We start from the raw sequence: 11,168 nt of genomic DNA, 5'->3' as shown, positions 1-11,168 counted from the left end.
TTTTTTATGACATCCCATATCTCTTGGATAGATTGCTCGTGAGTTTTAAGCATCCTTTCTGTGTTGACTATATTCTTTTCAAGTTGATAAACTTTGTCTTCATTATCTGATGTTCTGACTTCTACTTGATCTAGTCTATTTGTGATATTCTCGTTTGAGTTTTTAATTTGGTTTACGGTTTCCTGCATTTCTAGGATTACTGTTTGATTTTTTTTTTTTAATCTCTATCTCCTGGTAGAGCTCGTTCTTTGCCATTTGGATTTGTTCATTTATTTCGTTTTCAAAATATACTTTCAATTCTTGGACTTGCTGTCTCATGTCTTCTCTAATATTCCATTCCATCTGAGTTAGGTATGCCTTGAGTTCTTTCTCTGTCCATTTTTCTGATGCCTCTAGGTCCTCCTGTAGATTTAAGTTGTCCTGCATTGTTTGTAATCCTTTTTTCCCTTGTTTTTTCATGTTGTTCACGTTACTTTCCAGCTCTGTTTGACTGCTGTGTTTTTGCTTTCTCCTATAAATTTGTTTTGGCTTTGTATATCTCTGTTGTCTCTCCTTTGTAGTGGGAGACTATGCCTAGAGGTGTTGGGCTTTATTGTCCTTTAAAGCTGATTCATTCAATTTATAAAAGGCTTCTGGATTCTGTATGCATATAGTGATTTGTTGTTTGTTCTTAGGACTTTATGTTTAGGTTAGGTGCTATGAAAGTATAAGGGTTAGTATGTCTTGACTACTTTAGAAGATTGCTCTACTGAAGGGGGATACTAACAGTTGATTGGATCAGGGTGTTGGTAGTAGCTAGGTATTTAGGAGCCCTATAGACAGCTTCGAAACATTCACCTATTTGCATTTAGACAATTACACATAATGGAGGACGGAATGCTTGGGATGAAAGTTGGGGGGTAGGGGAAGGAAGGTGCTCTTAAAAAGAAAGAAGGAGAGGGAGATAGAATAGAGGAGAATGGAATGTACAATAAAACTTGAAAAGGGAAAGAAAGAAGGAAAAGGGGAGAGAAAAAATAAAATAAGAAATAAAATTAGGTCTTAGAGATCCATTTTCTTCTCTTCCAGTAGGCGGAGCTGTGCCCTCCGAGCTGAGCTTCTGCCCTCTATGTGTCGACAGCAATCCCTGTAAGGTGGCTCCTGGGAGTCTCTCAATCCTGTTAGTCCTGAGCCGTTTGTTTCACTTCTCCAGCCCCTCCTCCCCTTCCTCCTGCCAGCCAGCCAGGTCCTGCTCACCGGAGGTGGTTCCCCAAGGATCTGGTTACACTTTCAGCCATGCCGCATGCCCTATTTCCCGAACAACTGAGCACTCTCTCTGTCATTCATCTAAGCCCCAGTGCTGTGGAGCTGTGATCTGGGAGCCAATAGTTTAATTTTTCCGGACCCCTTTGGTGGGCACGCCCTCGGAATCTGGCGGCTAAGACCTTGGGTGTCGCCACTGGTGGTAATGGGAGTTGGGGATCGAGAATCCCCTCTGCTTCCCTCAGTGCCTACAATCACGGCCACTCCGCTGGCGGTAGGAGGAGTTGGGGGTCAGGAGTGCCCTCTGTTTCCCTCCACCCCTACTGTCACACCCTCTCCGTTGGTGGTTGGGGGAGTTGGAGGTGGGGAGTCTTCTCTGCTTCCCTCCGCCCCTACAGTCATGCCCACGCCACTGGCGGTAGGGGGAGTTGGGGGTCGGGAACCCCTTGGCCCTTACGGTCACGCCCACAGAGAGATTTTTGAAGTTTCCCGGTTGTTTGTATCTGGTGGGGGTGGGAGTCACACACCTGCTAAAGTGGATTCCGCTGGGAAGGAATCTCGTTGGATGAACTCTGGTGATGTCACCTCTGTGCTATGGCGGGCCCCAGGCTCCTTGCCGGAGTGTCCGAAGGGAGGGGTGGGACTGGCTTGTCTCTGGTCTGACTCAATCTCTGGTTTTAGTTCCCGGTTCGCTATTTCATAAAGGCTTGGTTTGAGTCCCTCCACGTCGCCTGCTGAGCCGGGCGGGCGGCGGCCGTTCGCTGCGCCTGGCCGGCGGGGGCCGTTCACAGAGCCGGGCGGTTGAGTCACTTTTCCAACTGACCTAGACTTCCATTTTTTTTCTGACTTCCAGTGGGTGAGAGAATAAATTTCTTCATTGTTTAAACTACTTTAGTTGGGGCTCATTTTTTGTTTGTTTGTTTTTCTTTTTTCTTTTTATTACTCTTTTCCTACATTTTTTTGTTTAGAAATTTATTTTTTATTTGTTTTAATTAGTTACACATGACAGTACAATGATCTTGACATATCATACATTTGAATCAGATGGGATATAATTTCTCATTTTTCTGAGTGTACAGGTTGCAGAATTACATTGGTCATGCAGTCACGTATATACCCACAGCAATAATAATGTCAAGCAAAAACAATCCTAATGCATACACCAACATTGAACATTTTAATAGTTATGGTACTATATGTATTGATTTTTTTGAATATAATTATTTATCTATTAATATAATTGTGCAGATTTTCCCACAAAAATGGTGAGTTTTTACTACCTTTTTAATCTCTCCATATATTGAACTATCAGCTTTCTAAAAGTTCCTTGAAAGAGATGATCTCTCATTTTTTCTGTCATGATTCCTCAAATAAATTTGTAAAAGCTATGCACTAACTGTACTGATGATAAAAAAAATGATGGTTGGTACTAAAGCATACAGGTAATGTGCATGTGAACTTCTGAATATTTAAGAGGCCAATACCTATAGTACAACCATCTAACATTGTTAAGTAAGCAAAATAAAAAAGAAACACCTGAGGAGTGAAGCAAAAACAAAAACAAATCAACTTTGAAAGGGGCTGAGATACTTCAATTAAATATTAAAGGGAGATTTGGTAAGTATACATTTACAAAAAGATGTGCTTAGGACATTATTCATTAGAGATACACACACACACACATATATATATATTTATGTTTGTGTGTGTGTGTGTGTGTGTGTGTGATATATGCAACACTTTTTTCTTTTTCCCCTTTTCTCCATGCAGTTTGGTTTAGATGAACAGGCTTGAATCTTCTTGGAGGGAGGAGCTGAGTTTAACCCCCAGAGTTTTTCCCTGCAATAAGACTTGGCTACTGGATTATCTGGACTAATTCCTAGTAAAGAAGATCACATTATTTCTTGTGAAAATGTAGATGAGCAGGGGCAGGAAAATCAATGTAATTTACCTTATTCTCTACAGGAGGACCCTGTTTTATTTCCTGAGGGAATCAGATTTGTTAGGTGTATGAGTTTCTTATTGCTGCATTAACAAGTTTCCACAAGCTTAGCTACTTAAAACAACACAAATTTATTATCTCATAGTATCTCTTCCCATATAATACCAAAAGAATTGAAGCCGGAAAACATCAAAGTGATACAGAAAGAAGGCCTAGTTCTAATTCCTGTAGCTCAGTATCCTGATCTTGTTAAAGGGCCCAGATCATTTTATTCCTTTTTTAAATTGGTGCATGCATTATCCAGAATAGTGGGTTTCATTACGGCATAACTGTACACACATATAACTCACTTTGATCAATTTCACTCCCTGAAACTTCCCTTTACCCTTCTTTCTTCCCTCTCCTGATCCCCTTTTTTTACTTTAATGTCTCTCTTCTATGTTTATAACATTCCTTTTTACCCACTGCCAACTTTGTTTCTCTCTCTAGCTTCCACAATACTTGTCTTCTGTGACTGGCTTATTTCCCTTTAATGATGTTCTCCTGTTCCATCCATTTTCCTACAAAACACATAAGATTTTTCTTCTTTATGGCTAGAAGAATGTGGTTCATATAAACCACACTCTTTTCTTTATTCATTCATGCAATGACAGACACTTACTCTGGTTCCATAACTTGGAACCACAATAGTTAATTATCCTGTGATAAACCTGGGTATGCATGAATCTCTAAAGTATGGTGACTTCATTTCTTTAGGATAAATACTGCAGAGTTGTATAGCTGGATTATATGTTGGTTCCATTCTTAGTCTTTTGAGGAGACTCCATACTAATTTCTGTAGTGGCTATCCCAACTTATATCCCCACTTCAGTGTAAAATAGTCCCCTTTTCCCTGCGCCCTTTCCAGCATTAATTGCTATTTGTATTCTCGTTGATGGCCACTCTGACAGGGGTGAGATGGAATTTCAAGGTAGGTTTTTTTTTTTAATATTCTTTGTTTTATTTGTTTATTTATTTATCTATTTATTTATTTATTTGTGTGGTGCTGAGGATCGAACCCAAATGCAAGTACTCAACCACTGAGCTACAATCCCAGCCCCTCAAGGTAGTTTTGATTTGTATTTCCCTGATATCTAAAGATGTTGAATATTTTTTTTCATACAGTTGTTGACCATTTGTACTTTTTTTTGAGAAATGTCTGTTCAGTTCATATGCACATTTATTGACTAGGTTATTTGGCTTTTTGGTGTTGATTTTTCTTATTTCTTTATATATTCCAGATATCAATCTCTTTTGGAAAAGTAACTGTTTTTTTTTCTTCCATTCTATAGGCTGTTTCTTCATGCTCCCTGATGTGCATGTCCAAATTTACCATCCCTCCAAGACATTTTTGGCTCAAAGGCTGGGAGCTTGGGGCTCCAACCAGCCTTGGAACTCATTCAGGGACAGTCCCTACCTCTTTGGGCAAGCCTTGATATAGGATCTAACTGCTTGTGACTTGGGAAATAGCACTCTCTTACAGTTAAATACAAGTCTTCCCTACCTCCAGGGAAACTGCTCCTCCATCCTCATTGAGCAGATCATTTCCAGGTTTGGACTTCCCACCTCCATCCCGTTGACAATGGTCCAGCCTTCACTTCTCAGGTTATTCAACTAGTCTCCAACGTCACTTGGAGGCTGCACATCCCCTACCGACCCCAATCATCGGGTAAGTTTGAGAGGGCTAATGGCATTCTCAAGGATCATCTCCCTAAACTTGCTATTGAACTCAGGCTGTCCTGGCCCAATCTCTTGCCATTGCTCCTCATCCAAATTCAGGCCCCCTCAGGTCTTAGCTCCTTTGAGCTACTCTATGGGCACCCTTTTTTAATCAACCAAAGCTTTCCAGTCACTCCCCCTCCCCTTGGGTCCGACCTGCCCTATCTCATACTTCCACACAAACTCCTAAGGGAACACGCAGACCGGTGTCTTCCTGCGCCATCAGTTACCTCAATCCCAGCACAACCACAAACTGAATCAGACCCTCTTCGACTGGGTGACGCAGTCTTACTTTGAGAGCTGCATCCTCAATCATTGGAACCTCTCTGGATGGGACCCCATACAGGCATACTTACTATCCCAACAGCGGCCAAGTGTGGGAGGCAGTTTCACTGAATGACTAGCATTTTCCTTCCTGTGATTGGTAGAGGCTCTGTCAGTTACTTTCATAGTGATCTGGTCACCTTTGTGGTGGCCTAAGATGCTGCCCTGATCCTTGAAGTAGCAGAATGTGTCTTCATGCATAGGTGTGCCTTCCTGCAGCCCCATGGATCAAGCTGCGCTCACCTGTTCCTTTGTGATATTACCCCTTTGCCCTGTTTGGGATAAAATATTCCATGGAAAAGCCCTTTGTGTGTCCCCTTCTCTTGCTCTGCTTTTGGGTGTGGCCTTCCTAGGTGTCAGTCAACCTGCTGACAGCAGACATCATGTAGCTAGACTCAGCCCCCTGAAACCTGACCCCTTGCCTCATTTGAATGGCTTTTCTTCAATAAAAGGGGTCAGCACATGCTCTATCTCTCTTTCAGTGAACCCTTAAGTCAGAGGAGCCATCACAAGACCCCCAAAGAAAAAGGTATCTCTGTACTTGTGTGGTTATTTCATGTGGCCCAGTTCCCCTGGAGTGACCCTGAGTGTTTTAGCCACGAGGAATGTGACAGCCAGCTTTTGGGCCACTCCCCCTGGTACCATGTCTCCTGCCTTAAAAAAACACCTGTTCCAAATGTCCAGTCCTGGACTTCCACCATGTTGGGGCCCACCAAACTCCAGATTTCTCGCCAACCCTCTTCTTCTTTTGCCAATCATTACTCTCTCTCAAGCTTCTATCCCAACCCATAGGTGGACTTCTACATCCAAGCGACATGGCAGCAGGATGGCACTACCCACTCTCAGTTTATGGGTCAAGGTGATTGTCCTCCCACTGGCTGCAACTGGGTGGTCACCCTTAACATTACTGGGTTCAACTGAGCCACCTTGTCCCACATATGTGTAGCAATGCTACCCTTGGCCAGGCTGGCTAAACATGGCTGACTCCCATTCTCACTTGTATATTACTGATAGGATTTCTTTTAATGATTGCTCCCTGTCTCCTCAGGTTCCCATGAAAACGTGTGGGTGAAATTGCCTGAGTGACCTACAACCAGATGCTCCTACACCCCTACAGTCGCCTTGCCACCGAAACAACACCCGAGCCACCCCTTCCCTCCAGCACCCCTAGCCAGCAGAAAATAGCCAGATAAAATTCACCACCCTATATCATCAAAAAGGCCAGGATGTTAGGTCAGTTTGAGGTGATTAAGCAACCCACGCTCTGGAAAGAACCACCAATCAGGTGCCAGGAGAACAGCCTGTTAATCAGCGGGGTCTCCTAGCCAATCCTGGATTTTAGCCAGCTCCCCGATCAACCCCAGTAGAACAAGGGACTATAAAAATCCCTTTTCCTATCCCAAGCCCTCCCTTTCTGCCCTAAGCCCAATAAAAATTCCAGTCCCGTCCAGCCCCAGTGCACTTCTCCTTAGACCCACTCTGTGGGTCTTAGAGTTCCACCCAGGAGCAAAATCTCAATAAAGTCTTGCTCAGCATCCTTTTTAAAACTGCCTCCTTTTGGTGGCAGCTGTCTGACCTTGCACTGACTCCTAAGATGGGCCCCAAGTTAATCCCTACAGGGACTTATAAGCCACCACTGCCAGATTTGATAGGTTTAATATTGGGAAGAGGCAATTTAACTCAGAAAGGAATTCAAGTATTACAGGGTGTTATTGATACAAATTTTGATGGGAAGATTAATAATATTAGGGTTCAAGCAAATTGCATTATTCAGCTTTCTCCTAAGGATATGATTGCACAGATGATAATTTTTCTGCCTTGCTGCTCTGCAGAGAGAGGTCTAGTGGACGATCTATGCAGAATTCCAACTTCTGGGTCCCCAGACCAGGCCTATTGGGCTCAATTGATTAAGCAAGAGCGCCCTCTACTGGATCTTAAAATCAACCATAAAAATTTCAGAGGGGTACTAGATAGAGGAGCTGATAAATTAGTTATTTCCATCAGGTTCTGGCTCTCAAAGTGGCCTTTGCATATTGCAACTGCCAGTATAGAAAGGATTGGCCAAATCTCTCAGTCTTCTCAGAGTGTCCAACACCTCTGACGGGAAGATAAGGATGGCAATGCGGGATTTTTTAAATCTTATGTCCTCGATACCTTGCCAGTAAATTTATGGGGATGAGATGTTTTAAGTAGCCTAGGTGTGTTATTAATAACTCCTAATTCCATGGTGTCACCTCAGATACTTAATCCAGGATTTATTTCTCCTAAGGGACTTAAAGGGAGTCAACAAGAAGGGTATTTGCCTATGACTCAGTCTTCTTAGTGAAGACAATTTAATTCATTTAATTCACCCAGTCAAAATTTTTAATGGGGGAACTGACTTCCCCTTTGGCCCACAAAACAGTAGAAAAAATTAGTTGGCTTACAGAAGAGCCAATTTGGGTTAGTCAGTGGCCCTTAACAGGGGAGAAACTTCAAATAGCCAATATTTCAGTCCAAGAACAACTCCAAGCTGGTCATATAGAGCCTACTTTTAGTCCCTGGAATACTCCAGTTTTTGTGGTTAAGAAAAAAAGATCTTAGAGCAATTAATCACATTATGAATCCTAAGGGAGCATTACAGCCTGGGCTTCCTTCTCCTACAGCCATCCTTTTTGATTATCATTTAATGGTAATAGATTTAAAAGATTGTTTTTTCCACTACACCCTTGCATCCAGATGATTGTAAGAGATTTGCTTTTAGCATCCTAGCTATAAATGTCAAGAACCAGTTAAGAGATATTGCTGGAAAGTTTTGCCTCAAGTTATATGTAATAGCCCGATGCTTTGTTAGAACTTTGTCACTCAGGCTATTGCTCCTGTAAGAAAAGAATTCCTTGATGCATATATTATCCATTACATGTATGATATTGTTTTGGCTTGTGCTAGTCTAGATATACTTTAAAAATTTTTTGCTCAATTAGAAACTTCACTTACTGCAATGGGTTTATGCATAGCACCTAAAAAGTGCAAAGGACCTCTTCTCTTCAATATTTAGGTAATGTAATTGAAGGACACATAATTTGTCCACAAAAATCTACAAATAAGAGTTGATGGTTTACATACTCTTAATGACTTTCAAAAGTTACTAGGTGATATCAATTGGCTGTGACCAAGTTTAAAGTGAACCACTGCAAATTTGAGTTCTTTGTTTCAGATTTTGCAGGGGGATCCTTCTCCAACTTCTCCTTGTCAATTTACAACAGAAGCAAGGATTGCCTTTTAAAAGGTTGAATCTGCTATTAAGACTGCACAGCTTAATTGAATTAACCCACAGGAGCCTATATATTTACTAAAATTTCCCACTGTTCATACTCTAATAGAAGGGATATGGCAATCATTGGGAATTATTGAATGGCTCCACATACCTCATTCTCCTTAAAAGTCGTTGATTCCATTCCATGACTTTATTGCTCAGTTAGTTACTAAAGGAAGAACATGAGTTTCACAGATGGTAGGGTCAGAACCTAATATTATTGTTATTCCCTTTTCTACTCAATAGCATGAGTGGCTTTGCCAAACTTCTAATATTTGGCAAATAGCTTTTGCTAATTTACCTGCTCAAATAGAAAGTCACTAACTTCATGATAAAATTATTTAATCTGCTTTAGTAACTACACTTATTTTACCAAAAAATTGTACATGCTTAACCAATAGTTAGAGCACTAACAGTATGTACTGATAGGTCAAGTTCAGGTGAAGCAGGTTTTTATAGCCATGCTCATACAGAGGTAATACAGACATTATATGCTTCTGCACAATGAGCAGAACATCAAGCTCTCATTTGTGCTTTAATTCATTTTGCAAATGAGCCAATCAGTATCTATTCTGATAGTTTATATGTAGTTGGAGTTATGAAAAATATTGAAACATTGACTATTGGGTACACATCACCACAAGAATTATTTAATTTGTTTATACTTTACAAAATACACTTCAAATATGTCACCATCTGTGTTTCATAGGCCACATACAAGCACATTCTAACCTTCCAGGACCTTTAGCATCAGGTAATGATAAGATTGATAAACTTGTTACTGTTTGTCAACAAATGTCTTTATATGATTGTGCATAAGCCTCACATTCCTTGCATCATCAAAATGCTTCTAGTTTACATAAAAAATTAGTATTACTAGGGAACAAGTTCATCGAATTGCATATCAATGCCCACAATGTGTTATACATATTCCATCTTCACCAATTGGGGTTAATCCCCAGGGTTTACGACCAAATCAGTTATGGCAAATGGATGTAACTCACATCCCCTAATTTGGCAAGCAATGTTATGTTTATGTTATTGTTGATACTTATTCTAGATTTATTTTTGCCACAACTCATGTAAACAAAAATACTCAACATGTTATTTCTCATTGCTTGGCTGCTTTTGCAGCATTAGGATGTCCTTTTCAGATTAAAACTGATAATGCTCCAGCTTGTACTAGTTCTTCTTTTCAGCAGTTTTGCCATCTTTTTCATATTGACCATAAAACAGTATTCCTTATAACTCTCAAGGTCAAGCCATCTAGAACAAGCTCATTTATCTATTATGCTACAATTAAAAAAAAACAGAAAAGGGAAAATAAGACCCCCCAAAATAAACTTAATCATGCTTTGTTTGTTTTATATTTTCTAAATTGTAACTCTGAAGATGAGCAAAACATGTCTTCCACTGCAACAGGTCAAGTTTGGTGGAAAGATTTACAAACAGGTCGATGTAAAGGACCAGATCCAGTGATAATGTGGGGTAGAGGTCATGCTTGTGTTTTCCCATAAGATGTATTTCATCCTACTTGGGTACCTGAATGTGCCATTAGACATGGAGGACCGAGAGCCAAGGTTCAAATGGCTAAAGATCAATCCAGAGATGTCAGTTCTGGCCCCCAGCAAGAAGAGGAAGCTACAAGGGAGGAGGGGAACAAAGAAGGCCCAGAGCGACCCAACATTGAAACTACTATCATGGAAATAGCTGAAGAACCTAATGCTACAGGCTGAACAGATGGTTCAGCGACAAGGAAGAACTAAGTCTCCAGCTATGATGTTTGCAGAAATACTTGCTCTGTTGAGCTGTCAGGTAAATGGGGTACAGGGAGAAACTATTGGACATATTTTCCAGATCCACCTTTAGTACACCCAGCGGTGTGGACTGAATAATCCATCCCAGTACTTACAATTGATACTTATATGATGGGAGGTTTTACAGATACCCATATTACTCCCATCCACATGACTGGATTTAAATATACTGGTTATAGTAGTCAGCTACCCATATGTTGGTCCCATGATAAGCATGCTGGCTGTATAAGGGAAAAAAACAGCATATGGCGGGGGGCCTAGACCAGCCAGTCATACTGGCCCCTGGGACTCAAAGCCATATGAACAGTTATTAAAAATGGGACTTTCTCATAACAAGCAGGTCATTTCCACAGAACGTCCTCCAATACCTCACTGTCCTAATCATTCTGCAATAGAATTTGGCTCCTTTCCTAAATGAATTGATTGTGCAAATACCTTACCAGTACAATATAAAATGTCTAAAATAGTGGTTGTATTTTAGACTGGTCCCCTAGAATTGACAAAAGACAATTACTCAAGGATGCCATAATCCCTGGAGGCTTTGTTGGTAATATCTTGACCTTCAGTGAAGGTGGAATTCAAAAGGATGTTTGGTGCTTAATCGCTGCCTCAGATTTTTTGCATTATGGACCTATGCTTGATTTCATAGGCAGGAATTGTAAGGAGGGTTCCTGCTCTGGCCTAGGGGCCTGGGTTCAATCTCCTTATGCTTTAATTATTGGAAATGTGAGAGTTAAAAGAAAGAATAACAAATATCTTGTAACCTGTAAAAAATTCAATTTAAATAATT

The sequence above is a fragment of the Marmota marmota genome, unplaced genomic scaffold (genome assembly GCF_001458135.2).
Source record: "Marmota marmota marmota unplaced genomic scaffold, marMar, whole genome shotgun sequence".
Classification (NCBI taxonomy): Eukaryota; Metazoa; Chordata; class Mammalia; order Rodentia; family Sciuridae; genus Marmota; species Marmota marmota.
This window is presented reverse-complemented; position numbering follows the sequence as displayed.